We start from the raw sequence: 10,464 nt of genomic DNA, 5'->3' as shown, positions 1-10,464 counted from the left end.
AGTCAGTGCTGTGTCTCTGAGGTGGGAGAGCCAACTTCAGGACACTGGTCCACAAGAGACCTCCCAGCTCCACATAATATCAAACGGCGAAAATCTCCCAGAGATCTCCATCTCAACACCAGCACCCAGCTTCACTCAACGACCAGCAAGCTAGAGTGCTGGACACCCTATGCCAAACAACTAGCAAGACAGGAACACAACCCCACCCATTAGCAGAGAGGCTGCCTAAAATCACAATAAGTCCACAGACACGCCAAAAAACACCACCAGACGTGGACCTGCCCACCAGAAAGACAAGATCCAGCCTCATCCACCAGAACACAGGCACTAGTACCCTCCATTAAGAAGACTACACAACCCACTGAACCAACCTTAGGCACTGGGGACAGACACCAAAAACAATGGGAACTACGAACCTGCAACCTGCAAAAAGGAGACCTCAAACACAGTAAGATAAGCAAAAAGAGAAGACAGAAAAACACACAGCAGATGAAGGAGCAACATAAAAACCCACCAGACCTAACAAATGAAAATGAAATAGGCAGTCTACCTGAAAAAGAATTCAGAATAATGATAGTAAAGATGATCCAAAATCTTGGAAATAGAAGAGACAAAATGCAAGAAACATTTAACAAGGACCGAGAAGAACTAAAGATGAAACAAACAATGATGAACAACACAATAGATGAAATGAAAAATACTCTAGATGGGATCAATAGCAGAATAACTGAGGCAGAAGAACGGATAAGTGACCTAGAAGATAAGACAGTGGAAATAACTACTGCAGAGCAGAATAAAGAAAAAAGAATGAAAAGAACTGAGGACAGTCTCAGAGACCTCGGGGACAACATTAAATGCACCAACATTCGAATTATAGGGGTTCCAGAAGAAGAAGAGAAAAAGAAAGGGACTGAGAAAATATTTGAAGAGATTATACTTGAAAACTTCCCTTATATGGGAAAGGAAATAGTTAATCAAGTCCAGGAACCACAGAGAGTCCCATACAGGATAAATCCAAGGAGAAACATGTCAAGACACATATTATTCAAACTGTCAAAATTAAATACAAAGAAAACATATTAAAAGCACCAAGGGAAAAACAACAAATAACACACAAGGGAATCCCCATAAGGATAACACTTGATCTTTCAGCTGAAACTCTGCAAGCCAGAAGGGATGGGCAGAACATATTGAAAGTGATGAAGGAGAAAAACCTGCAACCAAGATTACTCTACCCAGCAAGGATCTCATTCAGATTTGATGGAGAAATTAAAAGCTTTACAGACAACAAAAGCTGACAGAGTTCAGCACCACCAAACCAGCTTTACAACAAATACTAAACGAACTTGTCCAGGCAAGAAACACAAGAGAAGGAAAAGACCTACAATAACAAACCCAAAACAATTAAGAAAATGGGAATAGGAACATACATATCGATAATTACCTTAACTGTAAATGGACTAAATGCTCCCACCGAAAGACACAGATTGGCTGAATGGATACAAAAACAAGACCCATATATATGCTGTCTACAAGAGACCCACTTCAGACCTAGAGACACATACAGACTGAAAGTAAGGGGATGGAAAAAGATATTCCATGCAGAGGGAAACCAAAAGAAAGCTGGAGTAGCAATTCTCATATCAGACAAAATAGACTTTAAAATAAAGACTATTATAAGAGACAAAGAAGGACACTACATAATGATCAAGGGATCGATCCAAGAAGAAGATATAACAATTGTAAATATTTATGCACCCAACATAGGAGCACCTCAATACATAAGGCAAATACTAACAGCCATAAAAGGGGAAATTGACAGTAACACTTTCTATATTAGGGGAATTTAACACCCCACTTTCACCAATGGACAGATCATCCAAAATGAAAATAAATAAGGAAACACAACCTTTAAATGATACATTAAACAAGATGAACTTAATTGATATTTCTAGGACATTCCATCCAAAAACAACAGAATACACATTTTTCTCAAGTGCTCACGGAACATTCTCCAGGATAGATCATATCTTGGGTCACAAAGCAAGCCTCGGTAAATTTAAGAAAACTGAAATTGTATCAAGTATCTTTTCCAACCACAACACCATGAGACTAGATATCAATTACAGGAAAATATCTGTAAAAAATACAAACACATGGAGGCTAAACAATACACTACTTAATAACGAAGTAGATAACTGAAGAAATCAAAGAGGAAATAAAAAAATACCTAGAAACAAATGAAAATGGAGACACGATGACCCAAAACCTATAGGATGTAGCAAAAGCAGTTCTAAGAGGGAAGTTTATAGCAATACAATCCTACCTTAAGAAACAGGAAACATCTCGAATAAACAAGCTAACCTTGAACCTAAAGCAATTAGAGAAAGAAGAACAAAAAACCCCCCAAAGTTAGCAGAAGGAAAGAAATCCTAAAAATCAGATCAGAAATAAATGAACAAGAAATGAAGGAAACGATAGCAAAGATCAATAAAACTAAAAGCTGGTTCTTTGAGAAGATAAACAAAATAGATAAAGCATTAGCCAGACTCATCAAGAAAAAAAGGGAGAAGACTCAAATCAATAGAATTAGAAATGAAAAAGGAGAAGTAATAACTGAGACTGCAGAAATACAAAAGATCATAAGAGATTACTACAAGCAACTCTATGCCAATAAAATGGACAACCTGGAAGAAATGGACAAATTCTTAGAAATGCACAACCTGCCAAGACTGAATCAGGAAGAAATAGAAAATATGAACAGACCAATCACAAGCACTGAAATTGAAACTGTGATTAAAAATCTTCCAACAAACAAAAGCCCAGGACCAGATGGCTTCACAGGCGAATTCTATCAAACATTTAGAGAAGAGCTAACACCTATCCTTCTCAAACTCTTCCAAAATATAGCAGAGGGAGGAACACTTCCAAACACATTCTACAAGGCCACCATGACCTTGATACCAAGGTCAGACAAGGATGACCACAAGGATGTCACAAAGGACATCCACAAGGATGTCACAAAGAAAGAAAACTATAGGCCAATATCACTGATGAACATAGATGCAAAAATCCTCAACAAAATACTAGCAAACAGAATCCAACAAAACATTAAAAGGATCATACACCATGATCAAGTGGGGTTTATTCCAGGAATGCAAGGATTCTTCAATATACGCAAATCAATCAACATTATACACCATATTAACAAATTGAAGGAGAAAAAACATATGATCATCTCAATAGATGCAGAGAAAGCTTTCGACAAAATTCAACACCCATTTATGATAAAAACCCTGCAGAAAGTAGGCATAGAAGGAACTTTCCTCAACATAATAAAGGCCATATATGACAAGCCCACAGCCAACATCATCCTCAGTGGTGAAAAACTGAAAGCATTTCCACTAAGATCAGGAACAAGACAAGGTTGCCCTCCCTCACCACTCTTAGTCAACATAGTTTTGGAAATTTTAGCCACAGCAGTGAGAGAAGAAAAGGAAATATAAGGAATCCAAATGGGAAAAGAAGTAAATCTGTCACTGTTTGCAGATGACATGGTACTATACATAGAGAATCCTAAAGATGCTACCAGAAAAGTGCTAGAGCTAATCAATGAATTTGGTAAAGTAGCAGGATACAAAATTAATGCACAGAAATCTCTGGCATTCCTATACACTAATGATGAAAAATCTGAAAGTGAAATCAAGAAAACACTCCCATTTACCATTGCAACAAGAATAAAATATCTAGGAATAAACCTACCTAAGGAGACAAAAGACCTGTATGCAGAAAATTATAAGCCACTGATGAAAGAAATTAAAGATGATACAAATAGATGGAGAGATATACCATGTTCTTGGATTGGAAGAATCAACATTGTGAAAATGACTCTACTACTGAAAGCAATCTACAGATTCAATGCAATCCCTATCAAACTACCACTGGCATTTTTCACAGAACTAGAACAAAAAATTTCACAGTTTGTATGGAAACTCAAAAGACCCCGAATAGCCAAAGCAATCTTGAGAACGAAAAACAGAGCTGGAGGAATCAGGCTCCCTGACTTCAGACTATACTACAAAGCTACAGTAATCAAGACAGTATGGTACTGGCACAAAAACAGAAAGGTAGATCAATGGAACAGGATAGAAAGCCCAGAGATAAACCCACGCACATATGGTCACCTTATCTTTGATAAAGGAGGCAGGAATGTACATTGGAGAAAGGACAGCCTCTTTAATAAGTGGTGCTGGGAAAACTGGACAGGTACATGTAAAAGTATGAGATTAGGTCACTCCCTAACATCATACACAAAAATAAGCTCAAAATGGATTAAAGACCTAAATGCAAGGCCAGAAACTATCAAACTCTTAGAAGGAAACATAGGCAGAACACTCTATGACATAAATCACAGGAAGATCCTTTTTGATCCGCCTAGAGAAGTGGAAATGAAAACAAAACTAAACAAATGGGACCTAATGAAACTTCAAAGCTTTTGCACAGCAAAGGAAACTGTAAACAAGATGAAAAGACAGCCCTCAGAATGGGAGAAAATATTTGCAAATGAAGCAACTGACAAAGGATTAATTTCCAAAATTTACAAGCAGCTCATGCAGTCAATAACAAAAAAACAAACAACCCAATCCAAAAATGGGCAGAAGGCCTAAATAGACAATTCTCCAAAGAAGATATACAGAATGCCAACATACACATGAAAGAATGCTCAACATCATTAATCACTAGAGAAATACAAATCAAAACTACAATGAGATATCATCTCACACCAGTCAGAATGGCCATCATCAAAAAATCTAGAAACAATAAATGCTGGAGAGGGTGTGGAGAAAAGGGAACACTCTTGCACTGCTGGTGGGAATGTGAGTTGGTACAGTCACTATAGAGAACAGTATGTAGGTTCCTTCAAAAACTAAAAATAGAACTACCATATGACCCAGCAATTCCACTAATGGGCAGATACCCTGTGAAAACCATAATTCAAAAAGAGTCATGTACCAAAATGTTCATTACAGCTCTATTTACAATAGCCTGGAGATGGAGACAACCTAAGTGTCCATCATCGGATGTATGGATAAAGAAGATGTGGCACATGTATACAATGGAATATTACTCAGCCATGAAAAGAAGCGAAATTGAGCTATTTGTAATGAGGTGGATAGACCTAGAGTCTGTCATACAGAGTGAAGTAAGTCAGAAAGAGAAAGACAAATACCGTATGCTAACACGTATATATGGAATTTAAGAAAAAAAATGTCATGAAGAACCTACAGGTAAGACAGGAATAAAGACACAGACCTACTGGAGAATGGACTTGAGGATATGGGGAGAGGGAAGGGTAAGCTGTGACAAAGCAAGAGAGAGGCATGGACATATATACACTACCAAACGTAAGGTAGATAGCTAGTGGGAAGCAGCCGCATAGCACAGGGAGATCAACTCGGTGCTTTGTGACTGCCTGGAGAGGTGGGATACGGAGGGTGGGAGGGAGAGAGATGCAAGAGGGAAGAGATATGGGAACATATGTATATGTATAACTGATTCACTTTGTTATAAAGCAGAAACTAACGCACCATTGTAAAGCAATTATACTCTAATAAAGATGTTAAAAAAAAAAAAAAAGCTGCTTAAAGGAGCTCCACAGACGGGCGCGAGCCACGGCTAAAAGCGCGGACCCCAGAGACGTGCATGAGACGCTAAGGCTGCTGCTGCCGCCCCCAAGAAGCCTGTGTGCGAGCACAGATCACTATCCACACCCCTCTTCCAGGGAGCCTTGCAGCCTGCCACTGCCAGGGTCCCGGGATCCACGGACAACTTCCCAGGGAGAACGCACGACGTTCCTCAGGCTTGTGCAACATCCTGGTCGCCTCTGCCGCCGCAGGCTTGCCCCGCACTCCGTACACTTCCCTCCCCCCGTCCTGAGTGAGCCAGAGTCTCCGAAGCAGCTGCTCCTTTAACCCCGTCCTGTCTGAGGGAAGAACAGACGCCCTCCGGCGACCTACGTGTAGAGGCGGGGCCAAATCCAAAGCGGAACCCCCGGAGCTGTGCGAACAAAGAAGAGAAAGGGAAATCTCTCCCAGCAGCCTCAGAAGCAGAGGATTAAAGCTCCACAATCAACTTGATGTACCCTGCATCTGTGGAATACCTGAATAGACAAGGAATCATCCCAAATTGAAGAGGGGGACTTTCTGAGCAAGAATTATTATTTTTCCCCTTTTCCTCTTTTCGTGAGTGTGTATGTGTATGCTTCTGTGTGAGATTTTGTCTGTATAGCTTTGCTTCCACCATTTGTCCTAGGGTTCTATCAGTCCGTTTTTTTTCTTTAAAAAATTTTTTTTCTTAATAATTATTTTTTATTTAATAACTTTATTTTATTTTATCTTACTTTATTTTATCTTCTTTCTTTCCTTCTCTCTTTCCTTCCTTCCCTCCTTGCTTCCTTCCTTCCTCCCTCTCTCCCTCCCTCCCTCCTTTCTTTCTTTCCTCCTCCCTCTCTCCCTCCCTCCCTCCTTTCTTTCTTTCCTTCTTTCCTTCCTTCCTTTCTTTCTTTTTCTTTCTTTCTTTCCTTCTTTCTACTTTTTCTCCCTTTTATTCTGAGCCACGTGGATGAAAGGCTCTTGGTGCTGCAGACAGAAGTCAGTGCTGTGCTCTGAGGTGGGAGAGCCAACTTCAGGACACTGGTCCACAAGAGACCTCCCAGCTCCACATAATATCAAATGGCGAAAATCTCCCAGAGATCTCCATCTCAACACCAGCACCCAGCTTCACTCAACGACCAGCAAGCCAGAGTGCTGGACACCCTATGCCAAACAACTAGCAAGACAGGAACACAACCGCACCCATTAGCAGAGAGGCTGCCTAAAATCATAGTAAGTCCACAGACACCCCAAAACACACCACCAGACGTGGACCTGCCCACCAGAAAGACAAGATCCAGCCTCATCCACCAGAACACAGGCACTAGTCCCCTCCATCAGGAAGCCTACACAACCCACTGAACCACCTTTAGCCACTGGGGACAGACACCAAAAACAATGGGAACTACGAACCTGCAGCCTTCAAAAAGGAGACCCCAAACAGAGTAAGATAAGCAAAAAGAGAAGACAGAAAAACACACAGCAGATGAAGGAGCAACATAAAAACCCACCAGACCTAACAAATGAGGAAATAGGCAGTCTACCTGAAAAAGAATTCAGAATAATGATAGTAAAGATGATCCAAAATCTTGGAAATAGAAGAGACAAAATGCAAGAAACATTTAACAAGGACCTGGAAGAACTAAAGATGAAACAAGCAATGATGAACAACACAATACATGAAATTAAAAGTACTCTAGATGGGATCAATAGCAGAATAACTGAGGCAGAAGAACGGATAAGTGACCTGGAAGATAAAATAGTGGAAATAACTACTGCAGAGCAGAATAAAGAGAAAAGAATGAAAAGAACTGAGGACAGTCTCAGAGACCTCTGGGACAACATTAAACGCACCAACATTCGAATTATAGGGGTTCCAGAAGAAGAAGAGAAAAAGAAAGGGACTGAGAAAATATTTGAAGAGATTATAGTTGAAAACTTCCCTAATATGGGAAAAGATATGGTTACTCAAGTCCAGGAAGCACAGAGAGTCCCATACAGGATAAATCCGAGGAGAAATGTGCCAAGATACATATTAATCAAACTGTCAAAAATTAAATACAAAGAAAACATATTAAAAGCACCAAGGGAAAAACAACAAATAACACACAAGGGAATCCCCATAAGGATAACACCTGATCTTTCAGCAGAAACACTGCAAGCCAGAAGGGACTGGCAGAACATATTGAAAGTGATGAAGGAGAAAAACCTGCAACCAAGATTACTCTACCCAGCAAGGATCTCATTCAGATTTGATGGAGAAATTAAAAGCTTTACAGACAACAAAAGCTGACAGAGTTCAGCACCACCAAACCAGCTTTACAACAAATGCTAAAGGAACTTCTCCAGGCAAGAAACACAAGAGAAGGAAAAGACCTACAATAACAAACCCAAAACAATTAAGAAAATGGGAATAGGAACATACATATCGATAATTACCTTAAATGTAAATGGACTAAATGCTCCCACCAAAAGACACAGATTGGCTGAGTGGATACAAAAACAAGACCCATATATATGCTGTCTACAAGAGACCCACTTCAGACCTAGAAACACATACAGACTGAAAGTGAGGGGATGGAAAAAGATATTCCAAATGAAAACCAAAAGAAAGCTGAAGTAGCAATTCTCATATCAGACAAAATAGACTTTAAAATAAGGACTATTATAAGAGACAAAGAAGGACACTACATAATTATCAAGGGATTGATCCAAGAAGAAGATATAACAATTGTAAATATTTATGCACCCAACATAGGAGCACCTCAATACATAAGGCAAATACTAACAGCCATAAAAGGGGAAATTAACAGTAACACATTCATAGTAGGGGACTTTAATGCCCCACTTTCACCAATGGACAGATCATCCAAAATGAAAATAAATAAGGCAACAAGCTTTAAATGATACATTAAACAAGATGAACTTAATTGATATTTATAGAACATTCCATCCAAAAACAACAGAATACACATTTTTCTCAAGTGCTCATGGAACATTCTCCAGGATAGATCATATCTTGGGTCACAAATCAAGCCTTGGTAAATTTTAAAAAATTGAAATTGTATCAAGTATCTTTTCCGACCACAACGTCATGAGACTAGATATCAATTACAGGAAAAGATCTGTAAAAAATACAAACATATGGAGGCTAAACAATACACTACTTAATAACGAAGTGATCACTGAAGAAATCAAAGAGGAAATAAAAAAATACCTAGAAACAAATGACAATGGAGACACAACGACCCAAAGCCTATGGGATGCAGCAAAAGCAGTTCTAAGAGGGAAGTTTAAAGGAATAGAAGCCCACATTAAGAAGCAGGAAACATCTCGAATAAACAAGCTAACCTTGCACCTAAAGCAATTAGAGAAAGAAGAACAAAAAAACCCCCAAAGTTAGCAGAAGGAAAGAAATCCTAAAAAATCATATCAGAAATAAATGAAAACGACATGAAGGAAACAATAGCAAAGATCAATAAAACTAAAAGCTGGTTCTTTGAGAAGATAAACAAAATAGATAAAGCATTAGCCAGACTCATCAAGAAAAAAGATAGAAGACTCAAATCAATAGAATTAGAAATGAAAAAGGAGAGGTAACAACTGACACTGCAGAAGTTCAAAAGATCATGAGAGATTACTACAAGCAACTCTATGCCAATAAAATGGACAACCTGGAAGAAATGGACAAATTCTTAGAAATGCACAACCTGCCAAGACTGAATCAGGAAGAAATAGAAAATATGAACAGACCAATCACAAGCACTGAAATTGAAACTGTAATTAAATATCTTCCAACAAACAAAAGCCCAGGACCAGATGGCTTCACAGGTGAATTCTATCAAACATTTAGAGAAGAGCTAACACCTATCCTTCTCAAACTCTTCCAAAATATAGCAGAGGGAGGAACACTCCCAAATTCCTTCTATGAGGCCACCATCACCCTGATACCAAAACCAAACAAGGATGTCACAAAGAAAGAAAACTGCAGGCCAGTATCACTGATGAACATAGATGCAAAAATCCTCAACAAAATACTAGCAAACAGAATCCAACAGCACATTAAAAGGATCATACACCATGATCAAGTGGGGTTTATTCCAGGAATGCAAGGATTCTTCAATATACGCAAATCAATCAACATTATACACCATATTAACAAATTGAAGGAGAAAAAACATATGATCATCTCAATAGATGCAGAGAAAGCTTTCGACAAAATTCAACACCCATTTATGATAAAAACCCTGCAGAAAGTAGGCATAGAAGGAACTTTCCTCAACATAATAAAGGCCATATATGACAAGCCCACAGCCAACATCATCCTCAGTGGTGAAAAACTGAAAGCATTTCCACTAAGATCAGGAACAAGACAAGGTTGCCCTCCCTCGCCACTCTTAGTCAACATAGTTTTGGAAATTTTAGCCACAGCAGTGAGAGAAGAAAAGGAAATATAAGGAATCCAAATGGGAAAAGAAGTAAATCTGTCACTGTTTGCAGATGACATGGTACTATACATAGAGAATCCTAAAGATGCTACCAGAAAAGTGCTAGAGCTAATCAATGAATTTGGTAAAGTAGCAGGATACAAAATTAATGCACAGAAATCTCTGGCATCCCTATACACTAATGATGAAAAATCTGAAAGTGAAATCAAGAAAACACTCCCATTTACCACTGCAACAAAAAGAATAAAATATCTAGGAATAAACCTACCTAAGGAGACAAAAGACCTGTATGCAGAAAACTATAAGACACTGATGAAAGAAATTAAAGATGATACAAATAGATGGAGAGATATACCATGTTCTTG

Source organism: Pseudorca crassidens, chromosome 10, assembly GCF_039906515.1.
Source record: "Pseudorca crassidens isolate mPseCra1 chromosome 10, mPseCra1.hap1, whole genome shotgun sequence".
NCBI lineage: Eukaryota > Metazoa > Chordata > Mammalia > Artiodactyla > Delphinidae > Pseudorca > Pseudorca crassidens.
The sequence above is the reverse complement of the archived record's forward strand: the minus strand, read 5'-3'. Positions refer to the sequence as shown.